General features: G+C 43.8%; 1 protein-coding gene across 1 annotated transcript in view; it reads left to right on the plus strand.

Moving 5' to 3' along the window:
• The window catches only part of LOC105683485 (hemicentin-2), a 115,440-nt gene continuing 93,647 nt past the window's right edge, over positions 1–21,793 (plus strand). The window contains exon 1 of the mRNA XM_048657746.1: positions 1–1,500. The gene's annotated coding sequence lies outside the window, so the exon portion shown is untranslated. The remainder of the gene's footprint in view (positions 1,501–21,793) is intronic.

Below are 21,793 nucleotides of genomic sequence, written 5' to 3' on the forward strand. Positions count from 1 at the left end.
GTTCTCCACCGATACACCCGCGCCTGTGCGAGGGAGACGTGACGAAGGTTTAGGTAAAGAGCGAGGAAACGAAGCTAAGCCTTCGGGAGAACAGGAACCCGCGTATCTCCACGTCGATTATATTAAACCGGCGCCGAATTCGCACAGTTCGTCCAGTGTAAATAACAAAAATAAAGAACAAAATTATCCACAATTGAGCGTGTGTACGTGTAAAAATTGAAGAAATCGACAAAATTTGTCGTTGGTTTGATCTTTTCCTTTTTTTTTTCTTGTTTTCTAATTTCTGTGCACTATATCATTTTTGTCCCACTCTATATTTTGACTCACGAGAAGATGTACGTGTACCCTGCGAGTCCCTTCGCTTGATATAATCCGGTACGGTTGTACGATATAACGTGATCAGCGAGGAAGGGATTTAAACGATATCCCGTCACATGAATTTTAATAATTTTTAATCGTTCTTTTTCAAAAGAGCCGAGTGCAGTGAGTTGAGAAACGAAGGTACGGCTACATGTAACCGCCAAACTAGTTGCGAAGAGAAAAGAATAAGAAAAAAAAAAATGACAATGATATCGACGTGGTGTGTCAGTGAATTCTACAACGATGGTGAAGATCAGTTTCAGAATCTATCAAATTAGCGGTAATCCTAGTGATTAAGATTTATAGTCGTGATTATTAAATCTCGACACGGAGGAGATAAGGGTTCTGCTGCAGGTTATCGATACCATAACGGATGCTGCCCTAATTTACGCGTATGAAACTGCATTTATGTACGTCCCCAGGGACACCTTGGTGTCTGCAGAGGTCATAGAGATGATAGAAAAGTGATCGAGGATCGTCGATTATTTGAAATATAAAAGTGGAGATCTTACGGTGATTCGTTTTTCTGGGTACGCGATACCGATGTAATAAAATTGATACTCGAAAGGGAAAGAATATATACACGCGTATACCTTTAGTGAACATCTAGATATAGAAATAAGGAAATTTTCAAGTGGTGCGGGGTATATCGCGTCTTCGTACTATATCACGTGAAATAACGGAGAAGAAAAATTCGCCGGAGGGCAGTGAAGGACGAGGCAAAACTAAAAAAAATTGAAAATAAATTAAATTTCAATGATTTCGGGTGAATTCTAATTGAATAATTGCGTCCACGGGCTTACAACTTGTGGTACAAAAAGAGAGAATAAAAAAGCAAACCAAGTGGAGGGTGGTGATTATAAAAGCGTAGTTATTACATACTTGTGCGGTGGAGCGCTTGAGGTACTGTGAAAAATTAAAGGAAATAAAATAAAACAGAATTAAACGACTAATTAAATAAACAGATAAGCAAAGGTGATAGATATTACGGGTTAGGGACTAGCGTTCGTTTCGTGTGGTCCTGGAGGAATGACGCACCCCCGAATAATCCTCCCTCTGGAGGGTTAGCGGCCCCTGATAACGTTCTACAAGAATTCAGCCTCCGGACGACCGTGTACCACCTCATCCGCCCCAGATACAGTGAGTTTTATTTACGATTCTCCAACCGTTACGAGAAAATTCCCTCCGCCCGGATCTTGAAAGGGTTCATTTTGCAAGTACATAGACTATACGTTATACACCCTCGCTATTTTCACCTCTTCGTGTACAGGGTTAATGAATCCGGATGATAGGAATCAACGCTATTCGCTTCGCGGCTGTTTGTTCTTCCGCTTTTTTTTTTCGGCAACTCGGCAATCCGTTTGCGGAGCACATTTAATTACCGATACAAGTGGAAGGAAGAAGAAGTCGATTATGATAATGACGATTCGAATAATTTATACGTCACAAGTGGTACATATTGCGAGGGACGAGGAGAGGGATGGATGCTTTTTGAAGAATTTGCTCGGAACCGGAAGAACATCCGATTACCTCAATTGAAAAAAAAAAAATACCCCGAGTCCTGAAAATTTGATCATTCAAACGTGTCCGTGAATATTATTTTTACTCTCTGTGCAACCGATCGAGTTTTCGTTCTTTCCATCAATCCAAACCGACCGAATAATATCGAATAACAAGGAACTCGATTGTTCGTTATCTCTTGAAGCTGACATCGAATCAATCTTCTCGAGTCAAACAAGGTTTAGTTTATAACCGAGCATTCCGCTACACCGTGAAAAACTAGCAACGTCAAATTCAATAAACTTTTCCGTCTCATTCGATCGCGCGATGAAAACTAATATACTCTACCTGCTGACGTCTATTCCCCCTCCTGATTTTTCCAACTTTTTAGCACACTTTTTTCCATCCCCCTCACCCCCGTCAGCGAGTAGTAATTCCTTAAGATCTCTCATTTTAATGCCGAACTAAGGCCGTTGTTATAATTGACTGTAATAGAACCCTGACAAGAATTAAGTCGGGGTGTAGAAAACTTTTTCGATATTTTCATCCCGGATCCGAGACTCACCGGGGGAGCGGCGCGGTGTCTGTCGTATAACGTGGTTACAGTCGAGTTCCATGACTAAGAGCGGAGGAACGAAGGGGCAAAAATTATTCGTCAAACTTCGTAATACGGGGATTCAAAAGGAACGCGATCGTAGAAAAGTGTTGGAATTAGTCGGAGTAGTTTGATTGCGAGTCGTGGCTACCGCGACGGGGTAGGTATAATCTAATCGGTTAATTTCTATCAAATCATCGAGAACATTTTGATGAAAGGAAAAGTGAAAAATAGACGAAATAATACCAGTGGTTTTTAATTTTGTTTCCGAGTAAATAATTTAGAGGGTGGAAATCTCCGTCTTCGTGTGCGGTGTAATAATAATATACACAAACGCTATGATAATAATACGATGTAGAAGTAGAAGATGAATTAGCGAGGATTACGAAAGTCCGTAGGGGTACAAAATTATTAACGTAATGAATAAAATGGAGTTCATAATTGCGCAGCTTGCCCGGAATTATAATGGAAAATTTCAGAAAATTTGAAAAGGATCCGAACTCAACCGAGAAAATTATAACGGAAGCACACGCGTCGCGATATCTTTTTCTCTGGCCAGCGCAGCGGTATTTGCGCTTGCTCGAGTTAACGTCGTTTTAATACGACTCCCCGGGCAGCGCACTCGGGGCTACCGTCGTCGTACAGAACGGTTAATATCGATCGATTTGTTTGTAAGAATTCTCCCGATATTCCGTCGTTATTATTTACCATTGTCATTACGACAAGACTTTTTCACTCGTGCAGAGGGACTGCTAATTATTCCCCTATTTAATTGGCTGGGCGACACATCGTTGTTCAACATTTCTATTATACCTACACGTATGAACTGCGATAGAATATACAAAGGATCGAATTCGAAAGGGCGAGGGGTGGAGAATCTTTTTGTTCGCACGAAAAACTGAATGATAAAAAAAAAAAGAAAAAAAAAAAAGAACCGGGTGCAAAAGCCCGGAGGTAGAGAGATGATCGGAAAAAACTTTTATTTCAAACTTTCAAAGAGCGACGCGACATATTCGGGCGTGATGTAAGTTTTTCCCATACCTGTGCATTTATACGTATACACGTATAATATACGTCGAAAACTTTGTTATAGTAGGAACCTCAAAGGGGAGCGTAAAAATATTATATAACACAATATCTTCTTTTTTCTTTTTTTTTTTTTTTGTTCTCGTTTTTTATCATATTACGTTCATCGCATTTTTCTTCTTTCGTATATTATACATATAATTTGTTCGTATTCTATGCCGGTATACATCGTAGATTAAAACGAGGGGATCGGCTCGAAAAAGTAGAACAAATTCTCTCGGATTCGAGGCTGCTGATATACGCGTAAGAGATAAGGAACCCCGTTCGCATCTTCGGCTCCGGTTGTATGAAATAGGAAGAAATGAAAACTCGTTTGTCTAGATTTTCGCGAAGGGATGTTAATCTTCGCCAATGATTCAGCGCGGGGTAACCGCCTCGGACAAGGAGATATACCTATAAATAACGTCGCTGCGTCACGTTTTGATCTTTGTCATTATCGTCGTTGGTATTTTTCTCCGTTGTTGTCTCTTCGCCTTTTTTTCATCGAGAAATTCGTTGATTCGGGTACGGAAATTCGTTCGAACGTACGATGATAAAATGACTAATTCCATCGAACGGATAAAACCGGATCGTTCAACGATATACGGATATCCATATACGGAGCGGAGCTTCTCGTTAAAAATATTATTTGTTCTAAAAAAGCTTCGCGTCGTTGTTCCGCACGGTGTGTATCCCGCCTGCGAGCTGCTGGTACCAGGTATGTGTTTACGTACGTTCGAGGGTCTATTCAACGTGCTTGGGTCACGCAAACTTTAGCTTAGGCCAACAAATGCTTTTCAACGAAGTCGGTTGGCGACGATGGGGACCAAGAGGTGCGGGGGGGAGGGGGAGGGTAAGGGTGGAAGTACCTCTGCCTCTACCTGCCCCCGTTTACCATAAACCATAAGTGGTAAGTTGGAAAGGGTTGTGTCGAAAGCAAACCTGCACCACCGCCGACACCCCATTCGTCATTTCAACCCCCTCCCAGCCTATTAACAATTTTTAACGTAAAGAACAAAGCGACATCGAACACTCGCTAGGATCAAATCGTTGTCGGGGGTTCCGCATCCGTGACGGATAGCGAGGAAAAGTTCCGAGGGAATCGGGACGAATTTTGTACGAATATTTGTACCGTTTGCTCGGAGATAATTTTTTGTAAATTAGATCGCGCTCGCCGAGGCACGTTGGATAAGGTACGTTATACCGAGGTGACACGGTTGATCCCCCTCCTTCAATTTTCCTCCGACATATTTTTTGATGAAAGATTGAGCACGCCCGATATCTTGGGCCCTCCGGTTCTCCTCGTATAGAAATAGGACGGCGGAGGGAAGAGAATGGAATGGGAGAGGGACGGGCCACATCGTCATGCTATACAGACGAGAGTTTCCCTGAACTTTAACTTTAAGGGAACACCAATTAGGGTAGGACGTTGAGGGCAAGCCATGTAATTCGACTATCGTTGGTTGCCTTTTTAAACCAATTAGCAATTCATTTAGAAATTATCGAAGAATCTCGCGAGAGGATCACGACGGCCTTCGGAAATAAAGAGAGGGAGAAAGAGAGAGAGAGAGAGAGAGAGAGAGGCCGAGGGCGAGGAACGAGACAAAAAAAAAGCACAGCAAGAGACAGAGAGAGGGCAGAAGGCACCGGAAAATGCGATCAAAAGATCGCTCCGCGATTCTATGATATAATTACGCGACTGTAAAACCGGTGATTAACACTCAATTCTCGGCCAACAATTCCTGTTAATTACCTTTAAAATTATCTCGCTTCCACGCGTTTTGTAGTTTGGGTCGCGCCGTTCGCGGCCGTTACGGTGGATGTATAGGTATTACATTTATACCGCATTCTAAGGTCCTACAAACTGTAGGCAATGGATAATTCTTTTTCCTTCTTTTCGATCTGGATTTGCACGGATGATTCTGCGACGTCCTGATAAGATGGAATCCGAGTGTCAAAATGACCGACTGAAAATCCGTCGGAATTTTAAGAACGAAATTCGTTGAGCCGTCGCTCTGTAATCCAAACTATCGGGCAGAGGCCTGGAAGGAAATCGATTCGTTATAAACAGGACGCCAATTAATCAATCAAAAGCAAAAACCGTGCCTCCCCATCCATTTCGCCGACGTTGTCCGAAGTGTTGTGAATTTCGCGATGGACGGATGAATAAAATTTTCATGTCTCTTCGATTCCGATTCGATGCTATGCGGAGATAAAGTGATAAATTCCTTTCTTGATGCGAGCTGTCCAAGGGAGAGGAAAAAAACGGAAAAAAAGATCTTCAGCTTTCCAGCCGAGGAGAGGGCGCGCTGTTATAGAAAAGAGTTGACTCGAGGTATCCGGTCGTTTCGAGATTACCTTTCTCCGCTGGACCGCGAAAGATATACCATAATCACTTGCCCTATTTAATATCGTGACGGTAAATCGCAGCGTCGTGGCATCGCGCTCGCCAAGTATTCTCCAAGAATTACTTTCGCCTCATCTTGTTTCTTAACTTGTCGAATACCCGACGGGGTAGAATGAGGTCTGAATGGAGATGAGTCTACCGAGTGGACTTCGAAGATATTCGAATGAAAAATGAAAGAAAAAATTAGACGAAACGGAGGGCGGAAATTTGATAGGTGCGGACTAGTGAAAAGAGATGAATGTGAGCGAACGTACGAGAGTAGTAGAAGCTAGATGTTATTCAGACGCGGCGAAAAGCTCTCGGAAAACAGGGTAAGAAAAATCCGTACAAAGTAAATATACATATCGCGGCATTATCATCTTAGAAATCGTCGAGATGAAGTTACGAAAGGTTTCTGCTCTTCATTCCCGGGGACGTGCCTAACGATAAGAGAAAAAGAATATAAATGAAATAAAAAAAAGGTAACAACAATAATGAAAAAACTTCAGCCTAGCGTACTTTGAACATAATGTATACGAGTACGTACGAGTACAGTGTACACCGAAATCGATACGGCTTGAATGGCTGCCACTTCTCTTTCTATCTGCACTATCTTCAGGTATGTCGTACAAGGTATACCGTATAGGTGAGTAAGCAAAAAAAAATAACGCGATTCGCAGTGGGTTGGAATGTAAAGGATAAAAATGAAGGAAAAAGAAGATACGAGGGGAGTGAGGAATCAACTCTCCCGTATTACAGTTGTACTATTCCTCGTGTAGCGTTGATCTACTCTTTACCGGAGAAGAGAGAGAATTATTTTATTTGCTAAAGTGGATATTTGTACTCTGAGGTGAGCGAGTAACGGACCTTTGTGCCAAAGCTACCGAGCTTACAAGCTAGAAGATATCTTGGCTCGTTAGGAACAGACGTCGTTTCAGCTTCCGCGGGCGCGAGCACACGGGAAAAGAATTTTCGCCAGGATAAAAACATCCCCTTGCCGCCTGACCGTAAAACCGCACGAATCTCGCCAATCCACATTATGCAGAAAGAAAATAAGAAGGAGTCGAGAGAGAAGGGAAAAAGTACCGCGATGATGATAAAAACAGCCGAGTCTCGGTGATATTGCTTCTTAAATTAAACAAAAAAAAAAAGGGGGGGGGGGGGGGAAAAATGGAAATACATGTTGAACGAGAAGACCCGCGATAGATGTATTATTTGAGCTTGAATCTGTCGGTAACGTCACTCGATAAAAATAAAAAAAAATAGATTACACTCACCGGACTGTGGTTAACGAAAAACCTGTCCGTTCTTTTTCTCTTTTTATTTTTTTGCTACGGTTGTAAAAACGGCGCCGGTGAAAGTTTTTCCATCTAATTCAAAACAGTGCGCGAATTGGACGGTGTTCGGATTCACTCGGGCCATTCCATACGCGGTACAGTGGTACAATTTTATGGACGGAGAAATTAAAAATTAATTGATTTCCCGCACCGCGCGATTTCAGGACAGTCGTCATCGCGACGTGTCAATTTGCACGTCATACATAATTCATTTTATTCCACTTGGCTTCAATTTTTACGAGACTCGTTATACCCACACACATATTTACCGTAGCCGTTCGATTTTCCAGAGACATATATTTACCCCTATCTTCTATCTGCACATGAGGTCAACGATATCGATTCAATTAGAGCTCTGCGATAATTTTACGTACATATAATAATAATGATAATAATCGTCGTACCGTGTCGCGAATATACATATCCCACTATGTACAATTATAAATAACGAGAGAGAAACTATGCTCCGGTCGACCAAGCACGTATCGAGGCTTCGAGTAGATAGCGAATCGGTACGTGAGCATTTTTTTTTTTTTTTTCTCCGATTTTTCCCGCTAAGAAAAAAGAGGAGAAAGACCAGCCGCACCACCGTCTTATTCGCAAGATGAGATAAAAAATATTCGAAACAAAAAGTGAAAAATAGGCGTTGCGAAAAATTCCTCCAAAGGTTAAACTGTAAGCCTAGGCAGAGGGACATACGACGCATCGGGTCGTCGAGGGACGGATCAGGTCGTAAATATCCACAGCGATTGGAGAGAACCTGCAGCTATGTACCTGCTATACGTATATGTTCATGCCAATACACGAATACATAGATATACCAATCATACGTACGTAGATACCTTAGGGGCGAATTTTCCCTTTGGTCCAAACATCGCAGCTGCGGTCTCCTGTGCTCACATCGAGGGCCGAGGAGCAGAGGGACGTGGCCCTGGCTTTTTGGACTTTCACAATCGACATTTTTTAGATGTTTCCTATGATTTTTGACCGAAAGAAAAATTTTATTGCTGGAAGTACCCCACTTGATTAATTATTTATTCAGAAAAACGAGTGGGCTACCTCAAAATATCAAGTAAAAAATTGTTTTCACCTAATGAATACTCGATCGATTGCATGAGAAGATGATTTTGGCTTGCAGATTTGGATTCCTGAGCTGATCATACGTGAGATTACGCTTGAAGAACCAAAAAAAAAATTCGATTTTTGAGCAAAAATTAAATCATTTTTTCAATTAGGTTTAATATGATTTTCTTACGTATTTTGACCTCAGGAATCCGATTCTAACAGAAAAATTGATCTATCTCTAAAATTGACCGAGTTATCGCCAATTTTCAGCTTTTTGGAGTCAAAAATAAAAAATTCATTTTTTAGTCTATCTTGATGTAATTTGAGCTCAGGAATCCGATTTCGGAAGAGAAATTGATCTATCTGCAAAAATGGCCGAGTTATCCCTATTTTTTCGCATTTTTTGGCATAAATTTGAGGATATCTCGAAGGGAAAAAATCGTAGCTCAATTTGGACAACGGATTCGTGTTCCTGAGGTCAAAATACTTAAGAAAAGTGCCATACGATCAATTTTTAAAAATAAAAATTTTTGGCCAAAATTTGAAAAAATCGTAAGGGGTACCCCTTGGAAAAATCTCAAATTTTGGCCAAAAATTTTTATTTTTAAAAATTGATCGTATGGCATTTTTCTTATGTATTTTGACCTCAGGAACACGAATCCGTTGTCCAAATTGAGCTACGATTTTTTCCCTTCGAGATATCCTCAAATTTATGCCAAAAAATGCGAAAAAATGGGGATAACTCGGTCATTTTTGAAGATGGATCAATTTTTCTTCCAGATTCGGATTCCTGAGCTCAAATTACATTAAGATATACTAAAAAATCAATTTTTTATTTTTGACCCCAAAAAGCTGAAAATTGGCGATAACTCGGTCACTTTTAGAGATAGATCAATTTTTCTTCCAGATTCGTGTTCCTGGGGTCAAAATACGTAAGAAAAGTGTATTACAATCAATTTTTTTAAATAAAAAATTTTGGTCAAAAATTGAAAATTTTCTAAGGGGTACCCCTTACGATTTTCTCGTAGAGATTCTTATTTCGAAATTGCCTATCGACACTGTCAGCGAGACCGAGTGGGGAGGACGTTGATCACCATCGACGAAGTTGCGGCTCCAGAACTTTGCCGAACATCATGATATTTACACCGAAACGAGGGCTCGCCGTGAACTCCTATTGGTCGATACACCGTACTTATCCTCGCAAACGGATAATATCCCGGCTAGAACGGATAATATCCCGAGCGGTTTGTTGTGAGACGTCACCTCTGCTCAGCCCTGGAGGTGACGCCTCAAAACAAACCGCGCGCCCGTGGCTACCTGAGTCCAGCCAAGCTTGGGTTTGCTGTTAAATCGAGAAATTCGTTCGAATATTTCGCTCCACACATAAATGCGATGAAGCAAAGTGGGTCTACGACTAAAACCACTCGATGTGTCTTATAATTTTCCTGCTCCCAACAGCGAATAATTGATGATTATTCTTGAAAACCCAAAAAGAAATCGATTATTGAGCTAAAAAAAAATTTTATTGCTGGAAGTACCCCACTTGATTAATTATTTATTCAAAAAACGAGTGGGCTACCTCAAAATATCAAGTAAAAAAATTTTTCCACTTTTGAAAATTCTTCCCTCATGCTAAGAAAATAAAAAAAAAAATATTTCTTCAACCCACCCTACTATTGACCGGGAGAACGATAACGATGCATGATTCGCTTTCTCTGTAACCTTTTTTTGTGGCTGGCCCCCAGCCCCGTTCATCCATTTCTACAAATTACAATTAATATTTGATGGTTTGTACGCTGTGGGCGTTCGATCTACTGTAATTTCATCGCTGTACACGTATTCGCGTTCAGTGGCTTCTCCGATATTTATTTACAAAGAGAGGCAAAATATTCGCCCCTCGAAACAACCCTTGCCACGATACACGCGTATACAGCTACAACTTCTAATTAAGTAGCCACATTGTTGACTACCAAACGATATTTTGATTAATTATTGAATGGGTTCGATCATTCGATTCTGAATTTCTTAATTACCAACGGTTGTTTCAATTCAAAATCGAACGCCAAAGACGTGACGAATAATTGCACATTCCAATTTGCTGGTGTGGAATCACATATAATCAGTGTTACCTGTACGTCGGGCTGAATTGTCTTCATGTACAAGTTTGAAGAGATTTCTGCGTCGAGTTTGAAACTCGAAGTTCATCGTCGACGCGGTAGTTGTCTTCAAGGTACACCTACACGTACAGTCCCCATTGTACAACGCAGATTTTAGTTTGGAAGACAGGTGCAGGTGGTTGGAAATTTCGGTCAAATCGAAGCGTACCCGGGATATCTGCTAATGTTTGACCGACCAGATTCCACCGCAATTCCCCTTCCTCCTTCTCTCTATCCAACACATGCAGCCCGAGGTACCGAAAGCTCCAAGTCAGAGTTACGCGCGAAAAGCTTTCACGTCAAAGTCTCCAGAGTACATCCCCAACGCGGAATTGGGAATAGTAGGAATTCAACAACCGATATACCCTGAAAATGATAATCGATCGATTCATTAGTCAATTACAGTCGTATGGAGAGAAATAATTATTATATAATTATTAATTATAACTTATTATCCTTAGACACCTGGAGCATTCCTGACTCCACAGTACGCATGTGTAGCACGAAGACATGCCACAATATAAATCGAAATCGTTTGAAAATGAAAGCCAGTAAAGTATACGTGCATTATACATGCATATGTCAAATAGAATACCTGACTAGGTAAATATATGTTTGCCTCGTACAATACACTAATACATTGTCATACGTTTCGTCGTTAATTTTACGAATAAACAGAACTCTGCTGATGTTGCTGTTGCGAATAACGCATGTACACGAGGCACACGTTGTATAACTCACGAGCGTACAGCCCGTGTGTTTTCCAAAAGCGTCGAGACGGCGGTTTGCGTTTCAGCTCGGTGCGAATATAGGGGTTGGTAGTATCGCGGAGAACTAACGCGAACGTGAAAAATGAAACGGAGAGAAAAAAATTAATGAACGAAACGAATATGTAATACATCGTAACGCCGAAACTTGCGTGCGCCAGTCTCCCTGTACGGGTGAAGTTCGAAAGGGAAAATGACAATCCACGGAGTATCGATGACGCTGAAAGGGGTGAACGTACAACACCGCGAAGCGAAGGCGGGGGGTTGATAAGTTGAGGTAGATAAATAATCCGGCGAAGTAAAGGTGGGGAAAAGGGTTTCCCATTGTGGTTTCAGCGTAGTAGGTGAACGAGATAGGTGTAATTTGTGGGCAAAAGATCAAAGCGTCGCGTAAACGTGAACTGAAAGGCCGTTGTACGTTAGCAATTGACAACTCGAGCGTTGAGTACAATGGCGACATTGCGTCCTCCTCGTCACGGCGCACGGCGTGGGGTAGGTTGTGTATAAACCTGCACCGGTGACGGCAAAAGCACCGGCAACTTCTGCACCGAGCGTTGCAATAGGGTGCATGCACATCGCACGTGTACCACACCGGCGTATCCACGTACGTACGTACCCACGTATGACGCTCAGCTCGTCGTACGTGTGGGCGTCGGTTTTGTTCGTCGCACGCTCCCACTTCACCGTGATACCGTGGAAAAGAAACCACCACCGCCGCATGTACCATATCTTCGGCCACCGACCATAAAACTACGCGGTGGTCCAGAGGAAATTCAAGGGGATTTTCTTTCACATTTTTATTTCTTCCCTCTAAATCTGCCAACCGGCTAATTCGTCCGGAAGAAAATAATTGGGAGAAAATCTTTCATACGTTTGACGTTGTAATCGCGAAACGGAGTCGCTACCACCGACGTCTGACGTCTGACGATGTCGTAGCAACGTTAACGCATAAGGTTAAACCTTATTAATATCTCTTTGACGGGACGGAAAATGTACACCTCCTTCTACGACGCACCTAATTGTAAGAGCATTCGAGATACAGTCCAATTAGTGACGACTGAGAATACCTGATCTACTCCGTCCCTTTTTCTTTCACCGATAATCTCACTTCAATGACGAAGCGGTTGTTTAACGTTCGCTTTTTCCTGGCACGATCGCGTTGCTCATTCCGTGTGAAAGATAAAGAAACACGAATAAAAAAAGCATATCATTTCAATTTCTCCGGTGGAAAGTGGAAATTTCTATACCCTGATCCAGACTAGTGAGGAAGTTTCTCGGAAAGGAAATTTCCGCATCTACGAGCTTTTCCCTCGATTCGGTGCTATTTATTTTCCACCAATTATCACGCGGGTACGATGAATGAATTTTGTAGAAAACATTTATTTCCGGCTTCCCGGTAGAAAGAAAAAAAAAAACCGAGAGCCGTACACTCCTACGGAGTTAATTTCCGCTCGGTTCGAGTTATCCAGGTACGGTGTAAGGTTTCGAGCCCTTTGCGGTTGTAGTTTTTAGGTATCGCGTTAACGAGATCAGCTGTTACGTGGGCGGTCAGAAATAACCCAAATTATACGAGTCCGATTTATTTGTACAAATGGAATCTAAATAAAGGCAAGGTCTACGAAATTAAGCGCGATGGTTCGGATAATCTCGGCCATGAGGTAAAATGAAGAAAAAGCTGCATTTAGCCTTCAACTACGTTACGGGGTGAATTCCTCGCTTATTACGACTCACCGAGTATACGCAGAAGTCGGCACGAACTGCAACTGTAACGATTCCAGCAAAAGGACGTCTGGGAAATTCGTTTATACGACAATGGCTTGTTGAGATAGATAACACTCCGCACGTAAATCCCGCCCTTGTGCACCTCATATTCTTCGACGTTCGTCGCTCGATGCCCTCGACTACGAGGTATCATTTTTCTGCTACGGAAGGCTGCAGTTCTAGCTTGATAATCAACTTTTTCGTGCGTCAGAATGTAAAATGAATGCAGGTCCGGTATTCGCATTAACGAAGATCGAGTCAATTTCACCGCGTGAAATAAACCGGACACGTATGAGGTTAATAGAATTACGCCTCGTACCTTTCGTTGCGGAGCTGATCCCTTCGTTGGAGTTATATTCGCGGTATACGTTATACGCTATTTCAATAATTAAGCCAACTTGGAAAATTAATGTATACGACACGCATATGGACTTGCGGCGCTGCAGGTCCCTAGGATCGGAAAAAAAAACAAAAAAAAGGCAAGGAAGAAAGAGAAATCCTACATCCCAGCTGACCCTTTAGGGTACCGGGTAAGTATATAAGGCAGAACCGACCTGCGATTTATCTGCTACTGAAATTGGATTTTCTCGAGCAGAGAAACAGCAATTTTAGCTCTCCGGTATAGCCACATCGCGAAAACTACTACCGGCGAAATAATCCGCGTTAATATATTAACGTCCTTCGCGGCTAATCTGTTATTGTATAATACACGTTGTGGGAATGACGAAGAGAAAAAAAGAATTAAAAATAAAAATGCACAACCATTAACTCAAAATCAGTTAGTCGATGAAAATGTAGTAGGAGGAACGTCGCGTGCCGATAAATAGGTGGTACAATAGTTATGGAAAACTTTGACCGCACGTATATACCGTACCCGTGATACACCTATCCAGCTGGTGTATAATTGCATGTCGAAGTGTTGCAAAGATCGTATCTCGCTGAAAAAAGGGCGTAAAAAACATAAATTTCACAGTCAATTTTAAGTGTCACATAATGACGATCGTCGAATTTACCGCACACGAGTCGATAAGGGTAATATTCCTATATACCCATGTCCGATGTACGTGTACACCAAGGTCGTACATTAATTACCATGTACACTACCGGTATACAGATCGCATTTCTACGTATGTGTGTGTGCAATAAAGTACATAGGTGTATACATGTATGTATATAAAGTCTGGGGAGAGTGAAACGAGCGGGAGTTAGTTGTTTGGTAACGTTTCGCGCGACTCTTCGGCACCGACTCTTTATTTCCCCGAGGAGTATTCAAGGAGTTTATCGTTTACGAGAGGGGTTGCTCGGATATACGACTGTTTCTCGATATACGTGTACGTATACTCGTCCGCGTCGTCGTTGAAAACGAAGCTGACAACTGTCCACCTTTCCAGACTGCGGGGGAAAATTTCCGTCGATAAAATGCCCCGAAAAATCAAAAGAATGCACACGGTCGACGGATCGTCGCGATTCTCGGATCGAAACGAGCAAAATTGACTAGAGAGAAAAGTCAACGGCACACGACGAATGTATTATCACCTGAATCGGGCGACGGGAAGAGAAATTAATCGGATAACCGACGCGATCGTGCCGAGTAGCGTACACGGTATCTCTTTTTCACCGGAACGTCGACACGACAGCATTTCGTGCTAATAGGCCGGTATTTGCGACGAGACATGATACCAGGCGGATAACATTAACTAGCCTATTATCCGATAGAAAATCACCGGGCTAATAAATCGTCAGATTTTTCAGGAGCAAAGTCCATCTTCTTTCGTCGCTTTCACTTTTCGTCAGAGTTGAAAAATCTCGATGAATCAGAGGCGATCGATCGATCCCCGGGTTTTCGCGGAGCTTTTTTTGATACGCTTCGAAAGAGTGCCGCGTATCGGCCAGAGGAATCTACAGATAAATATCGAGGAGCGTTACGTTGGGAATCTCAGCGGAGAGCCAGCGAGGAGTCGGACTTGGACTCGGGCCGTTTCTCTGCAGGATTGGAAAACAGAAGTTTGACGACAGATGTAGCGCGATGTTCCGCACACGCTATAATATAGCTGTAGCGACTTCGGATTTCCCCTCACTGTCTAAAAGTAAAAGGTATACACTCTTTGCAGTTCCAAACTCCGACGTCTCACACCTTCGCCGCCGTAGCGAAGAAGAGCTTTGGAGAAAACTCTAAGAAGGTTTCCTAGACGTACGGATCTGTCGCTCATCAAAAATAGAAACGTACGGAATCACGTCAAAAGAGAAAAAGAAAAATAAGCAACTAGAGAAACAGAGAAAACTCATCTCCCGATAGGAAGAAATTCTTCTTTCGAACGATTATTGGTTAGCTAATGAGATAACGATACCGCTGTGAGGGAATCGGCGCGCATCGCGAACCGGATGAAAAAGAAAAGCGGAAAAGGAATCGGAAAAAAAAAAAAAAGAACGGAAAAGTCGCGGGGTGTGCGGGTACATTTACGCTCGTAGATTATACGCGTTAAGTTTCCCCGAAATCGACGTGGTTTCAGGGTGCGACGTACATCGTCACCGAATACCGGTCGATCAATCTGGGCGACAAACTGAAACCGAGATTACAAACGAGCTTTTTCCCCGTTTCGTTCCCCCTTTCGCAGATGTAAACTTCGCCGCAAAACGCTCCTCCGCGCAGACATCCGAAAATTCCACGTAAAGAGCTACCGTGCGAAACCCCTCCTTTCCTCCCTCCCGACGTACAAATAAATAATAATAATCATGACAATGACGACGACCGCAATGATCAGCGTAATGGCTATGTAAACGATATCGAGCTAGCTCTCAGTTTCACAGACGAAAAAGTTTCCCCTACCCACCCCGTTGCGAACCGCAGACATTAGTTATTTTCGGATTAACGTGTCACTTCTCGTCGTCTGCGCCCTTGAAAAACCTGCAAAAACTATTCGTATTATGTATAATATTATACATTTTATTATTACGTGTCACGTAATACATATTTATAATCCAAACTTTCGAAGCAACGCGCGGGGCGTACGAGTCTCTTTTGGTCTCGTTCAACGATTCGAGCTGCGCACGAAGAATTCGGAATCAGCCAATTTTACTTTAGGTTTCGAACGTGGCGTAAATTTCGGGTGGTTACTTCTTCCCTCAGAAATCACACCTGATTTTTCACCGACGACCAGATGGAAAAAAAAATCGGTGCAGACAAAACCAATTTCTTCGTTCTTGTTCCTTTTTTTTTCTCTTCTGCTTGAGCAAATTATAAATTTCTACACAGCCGGAAAGTGGTATCGGATCGGCATCGACATATGCCAGTTTTTGTGCAGAAATAATGACTCGCCTATTTTTTCGATCGATGTGATAATTATCCCGGCGATTTCTGGAGCAGAATATTATATTGTTCGAGCGATTATTACGTTGCACGGAGTAGGTTTAATTCGCTCCAACCACCTCGTCGTCTTGGTTGACGTGCGTGGCGCACCGACAATAAGAGGGATTTGCGGTCGCTACCTCCGCTATAAACGGCGTGATCAATGGAGGATCAGATTGGCAAGAGCTTTTACGCTGCCCTCGATGAATATTGAGATTTCACGTCGACGTTGTAAACAGTAGACCACAATGCGTACACATTTCACTCCCTGTATCGCGTATTTACCACCCCTAAATACGCCGTCACCCCGGTAGGCGAGGTGTCGCCGTTGGATTCGTAATTCATGCGATTCGGATAGTCGGAGACTCCACCCATTTCATATCGCGCGAGCAATATCGTACGTTGCAACATTCTATGCAGCCGAGCGAAGTTTCACACTGTTTTTTCCCACTTTCTTATCGACGGCGTCGCATGAGATGTATATTTTTTTATTTTCTCTTCATCGGAGCCGATCATATTGAACACGAACAGCTCTCGAGTCATCGAACTTTTCCGCTGAATCGATCGATCATTACGATAACTAAAAGAATGAAGAGCGACAGCCGGAAAGGCGTCGTCATCACGACTTGAGACGATTATTGAGTGACACTCGTCTTCGTGCGGAATCTCAATGAAAAATGTTTATTACGTCGGGAAAAGGAGGGAATCGGAACGTGCGAATTATCAAGCCGACGAATCACTTTGTAGGTCCGAAAAATAAAGGAATAGAGGAAAAGCTAGTTGGCCAAGAAAAATATACGATCCATCATACGATATGGAAATATACAGCGATCGTGACGGGGATAAATTTTCGTCACCATCCGCACTCCGGTTTGATTTGTCACCGCGTACATAGACAAAAGCTATAGGTACGTGCGTAGCTATTCCGCAGCCTTAGACAGCGGCATGATTCCGATTGCGTGAAAGGTATAATGGGGAGGGATAATTATGGGGTTGTATGTACAGCTGAGGAGTGTCTCGATGTTCAAATAGCTTATTCCCGACGTCACGTAGGTCCCCCCAGCTGTGGTAGGTGGGTACGCCTCTGCGTGTATAAATCTCGCACAGGTCTATAGTCTGCAGAAGAGCATTGTTCGCGCGAGGCGATCAACCGTTCATTCGCATGTTTCCAGTGAATACGAATTTCCGATAACCCGTACACGCGTAGAGAAATGTTATTGTTAACTCCGCGGCGGGAACACCGCCGGCAGAAATTCTACCGATAATCGGTTAAAGGCTGCTGAAAACGACCCGCGAAAACCCAGAGAAATCAAATCGTACGTCGAGGTTCGGGTGAACACTTGTTTTCAGCGATGCAATTCGAAGCGCGGAGAATAATTGAGAATAACAAAATTTTTCTAGACAAACGTCATTTTTTCGAAAAACGAATTTCGTCGATCGTTGAACCGTTTTTTTTTTTCGGATTCAATTTCGAACGGCAGTAGCAGTTCGCGCGTATCGTTTTCTACGGTTATTATATTTTTATCCACACCTCGCGAACGGATTAAATTAGCAGGAACGGCGTAGTCAACAAACGTCCATATTCGGAGGATGATTTACAACATAAACGCTGGAATTTCGTGCGCGAGTTTGAGAGTGTGCGGAATCAACGAATCGTCGGGTGTTAATTTAACGCGTTTATATGTACAGAGAATCGGAATTAAAATGGGAACCCCATTTTCCCTCAACTGCACGTTGTCAATTTTTCTCGTTTCGCCACCCACATTTACGATACGCACACCCGTCCACGTCGGCGGTCCCTATGAAATATTCCAACGATTTCTCTCGGTGATGTTGAAATTTATTTTAATTACTTTTATGAGCTTAAAAATTACGTTTCGTACACTTCGTTAACTCTCACCTACCCATTTGATACGGTGTGCGTACCTGTCTACGTACGAGACCCACAAATTTACGATCAATGTATCCCGCCGAAGAGACACGCGAGGTATTCTTATATCGAAGAATGAAATGACACCGCAGCGGGGGCTAATTGGGTGAATCATTTTTATTTCGCTATTTTTCTCTCAAGCTCGATTTTCCGCAACGACGAAAAAACCTTCTCAAGGGTCTCTCGCTTCGGTAAATACAGACGTCTTCTTTCCAAATATCTCGTAGACTGTACCAAGTTTACGAAACCATCAACAAAACAGACTCGCTATTCTCTCACGTTCTCCCTCGGACCATCCCCGATACGATCCCATCCCATCCTTTTTCCTTTTTATTTTATTTCTTCTCGTCCTATTTTTTGCATAAATTTATCCAGCTAGGAGAATACTTTATAGATCGTTACGCACGATGAATATGCCACGATCAAATGGCCGACAAAAAACAATGGAAGAAGCGGAGAAAAAATAGAGCGGAGTTAAAAAGTAGCGGCGGAACGTACGCGTCGTATACGGGAGGCGCCTCGGCCGGGCGGCTGACCGAACGCCGACTTTTACTACTCGGCCGGGCGGCCGACCGAACGCCGACTCTCACTACTCGGCTGGGCGGCCGGGCGGGCGGCTGACCCAACGCCGACTTTTACTACTCGGCCGGGCGGCTGACCCAACGCTGACTCTCACCACTGGATGCCGGCGCGCGGCGCGCGGATCTTCGCTCGTAGATTTGAGCAGCTTGTGCAGCGCCCGGTAGTTAAATTTTCGTTGATATAAAAGGAAGGGGGTCTACCTTGAATATAAATTGCGCTACTCGACAAGACGCTTCTCTGCGTTTTACGTCCGTGCCTAAAACTATTCCGCGAGATCGCAACGTCTTCGAAGAAAACTGCGGACCGTATCCGGTCCCCGGAAATGGTTGTTCCGCTTCCCGGTCTTCGGGCTCCCTTATACCGAGTATAAAATGCGCAATTTGTGTTATTGTCAGCTCGGAGGTGGCCGGCGTATTTCCCTCGTCTTTTATACCCTTGCGATACACAACCGAATTTACGAATTTCGACCCTGCGCGATATCGTCGTCTCGAAAAAAATGAGGGGAAAAGAGAATAGCGGTTTTCATCGTTTCCTCGATAATCGCGATCGCTAATTATTCAGTCGGTGGAAAGCGAATCAATTCCGAGGCAAAAGACGAGATTATTAGAGGCGAAAAACCGGAGGGAAAAGAAGGAGAAGGTGAAAAGACGACATATCTTCTTGTCTCCGGTAAATTATTGAGGCAATTCATGACCGACTGCTTGATAAATCGACGGTTATAAAGGAGTGGGAGGGAGGGAGGGAGGAAGGGAGGTAGGAGGCTAATGCGAGACTGAGAGTTGATTTTCTCGTCTCTGAAATTCCGCGTGGAAAAGCAGCCTTTAAGCCTAATAATAGAGAGGCCTGAAATACCAACCTTCACGCTGTTGTCCGAGCGTGTCGAACACTTTTGCGGTTGACCTGACTCCGCTGTCTATCTACTCGGCTACCAGCCCGAACACCACTGCGGCACCGGCGGAGTTGGCTGACTACTCGATTTACCCGTACCACTTTACTCGCCTGCACACGTATATAATATACACGTATATTCCACTCGCATGTACCTACTTTCCGTTTACAACCGACCCACCACCACCACCACCACCACCGGCGGCGGCAACGCGACTGTCGTTACGTAGCTATGTGCTGACCGGCTAAATTTCTCTAAATTATAACCGTTGGAGATAATCGAATAGATATCAGGCTTATTAACCGCCTGCCCGCTGTTACGGCGCACGGGAAAGCGCCGTATAACGTACATTACAATACATAGGTATACGTGTATGCGACGCGTGGCTCTGTGATTAAGCTCCCTCCGATAATAATTTATTGCAGCCGGAGCGAATATTATTCGGGGGAAGAAAAGTTAACTCTGGAATCTCGTACCCGTTTCATTCAATTGAATGGCGATGAGATATAGTTTGGACGCTTTTTAAATTATTTGCAAGTTTTTCCTCGGGCGGGGCGAACCCGTTGGAATTTCAATGCATGCAAAACATGAAAATTTCGTTACATACTTCGGAGTTGGAGTTGAATCGTGATCTGGAAATTCAATATCCCAGGTAGTTTCTGTTTTCTGAGGATAACACGCCTCTCCGGCGGACGCGGCTTCGCAAAAATTGGTGGAAATTTGCGTTTCGACCATCGTTCTCCTCGCGGGGCGAACGGATTTCCGCGTTTCTCGATTATCGTTTTTCCCCTTGATGTGGACGTGATCCTCTCTCGGCAAGGGAAACCTAGACGGAGAACAGCGGTTTGCATTATTCGCTTTTTCAGCCCTTGATACAACACCCGCGCGACAATCCGTGTGCACGGGGACGACGAGACGAGCGTTACGGTGAAACGCGAAAAAATGCGGTGTACGTGGAGCGGGAAGAAGAACCCACATGGAAAAAACGCGACTCTCAGCGTAATTGAAGGCAAGCAAACAAGCGGGCCAACGGAGGTAGGTATACGTGTAGCCGATGGCGGGCGGGGAGACCGGGGGTGGAACGTGGGCGCTGCGAATGTGGAAATGTACGAGACACTGGATGAAGTTTTGTCGGGGTGGTTTGTCGGTCGGTCGGTCGGTCGGTCGGTTGTCGGTACGCGTAGGTATATCACTTCATATTTCATCAGGCGAAGTGCGCTGCACTGCTAACGAGCTTCAAAGCGTCTTCTTCCACTTCTACTTTCGCATTATACTTCCACGTTCACCTGTAACGTTCCCCACACGTCCCGACTCTCTTCCTATTTCTCCCGAAGGCTCTGCTTCCTTTTTTCTCCTCCTCTTTCGTTCGTTCATTTGTATTTTCTTTCGTTGTTCTCCCCTTCCACCGGCACTTTTCTAATTCTTTCGTTTTCCTCCGACTTCCTCCCGCGTCTCCGTATCACCGTGGGGGCTCCACGGTAATTTTGCGAGCGTGCACACGTCAGCACTTGCGTATTATCGCGTGCACGCGGTACGTGAGAATTTTCGTTATAACGAAGAAATGCAGGGGGGTGCGCGTGGAGGAGACGGGCACCGCGACGGTTGTCAACTATCGAGGAAGTTTTTTCCTTTCTCGCGTCATCGCCTCGATTCCCACCGGCATACGTACCGCGTACACGCCGCGCATATAAGTATACCTGCGGGAGTTTTTATCGGATCAAATTTCTTGCCACTCGATATTCGGTCGGGCCAGACGTACCGACGTTATACCTATATCGCCACCCTATCATCTGCAACCTCGTAGCAAGTTTACCACCCCTCCCCCTCCCCCTCCCCCTCCCCCTCCCCCTCCCCCTCCCCTTCCGACCTCCGCCCCCGTCGCTTCCTAAAAATTTCGACTCGATATAACCTATGAGGTGGGGTGGGGGTGGGGCGATTATACGACGAGAGGGAGAAGGCTATAACGTTTCATTAAGCAGTGGTGCCCTCAGCGAGCGAAGGGAGAGAAAATTAATTCTGTTCACACCGCAAAAATTTAGGGAAAAAAAGAAAAA

Source organism: Athalia rosae, chromosome 6, assembly GCF_917208135.1.
Source record: "Athalia rosae chromosome 6, iyAthRosa1.1, whole genome shotgun sequence".
Taxonomy (NCBI): domain Eukaryota; kingdom Metazoa; phylum Arthropoda; class Insecta; order Hymenoptera; family Athaliidae; genus Athalia; species Athalia rosae.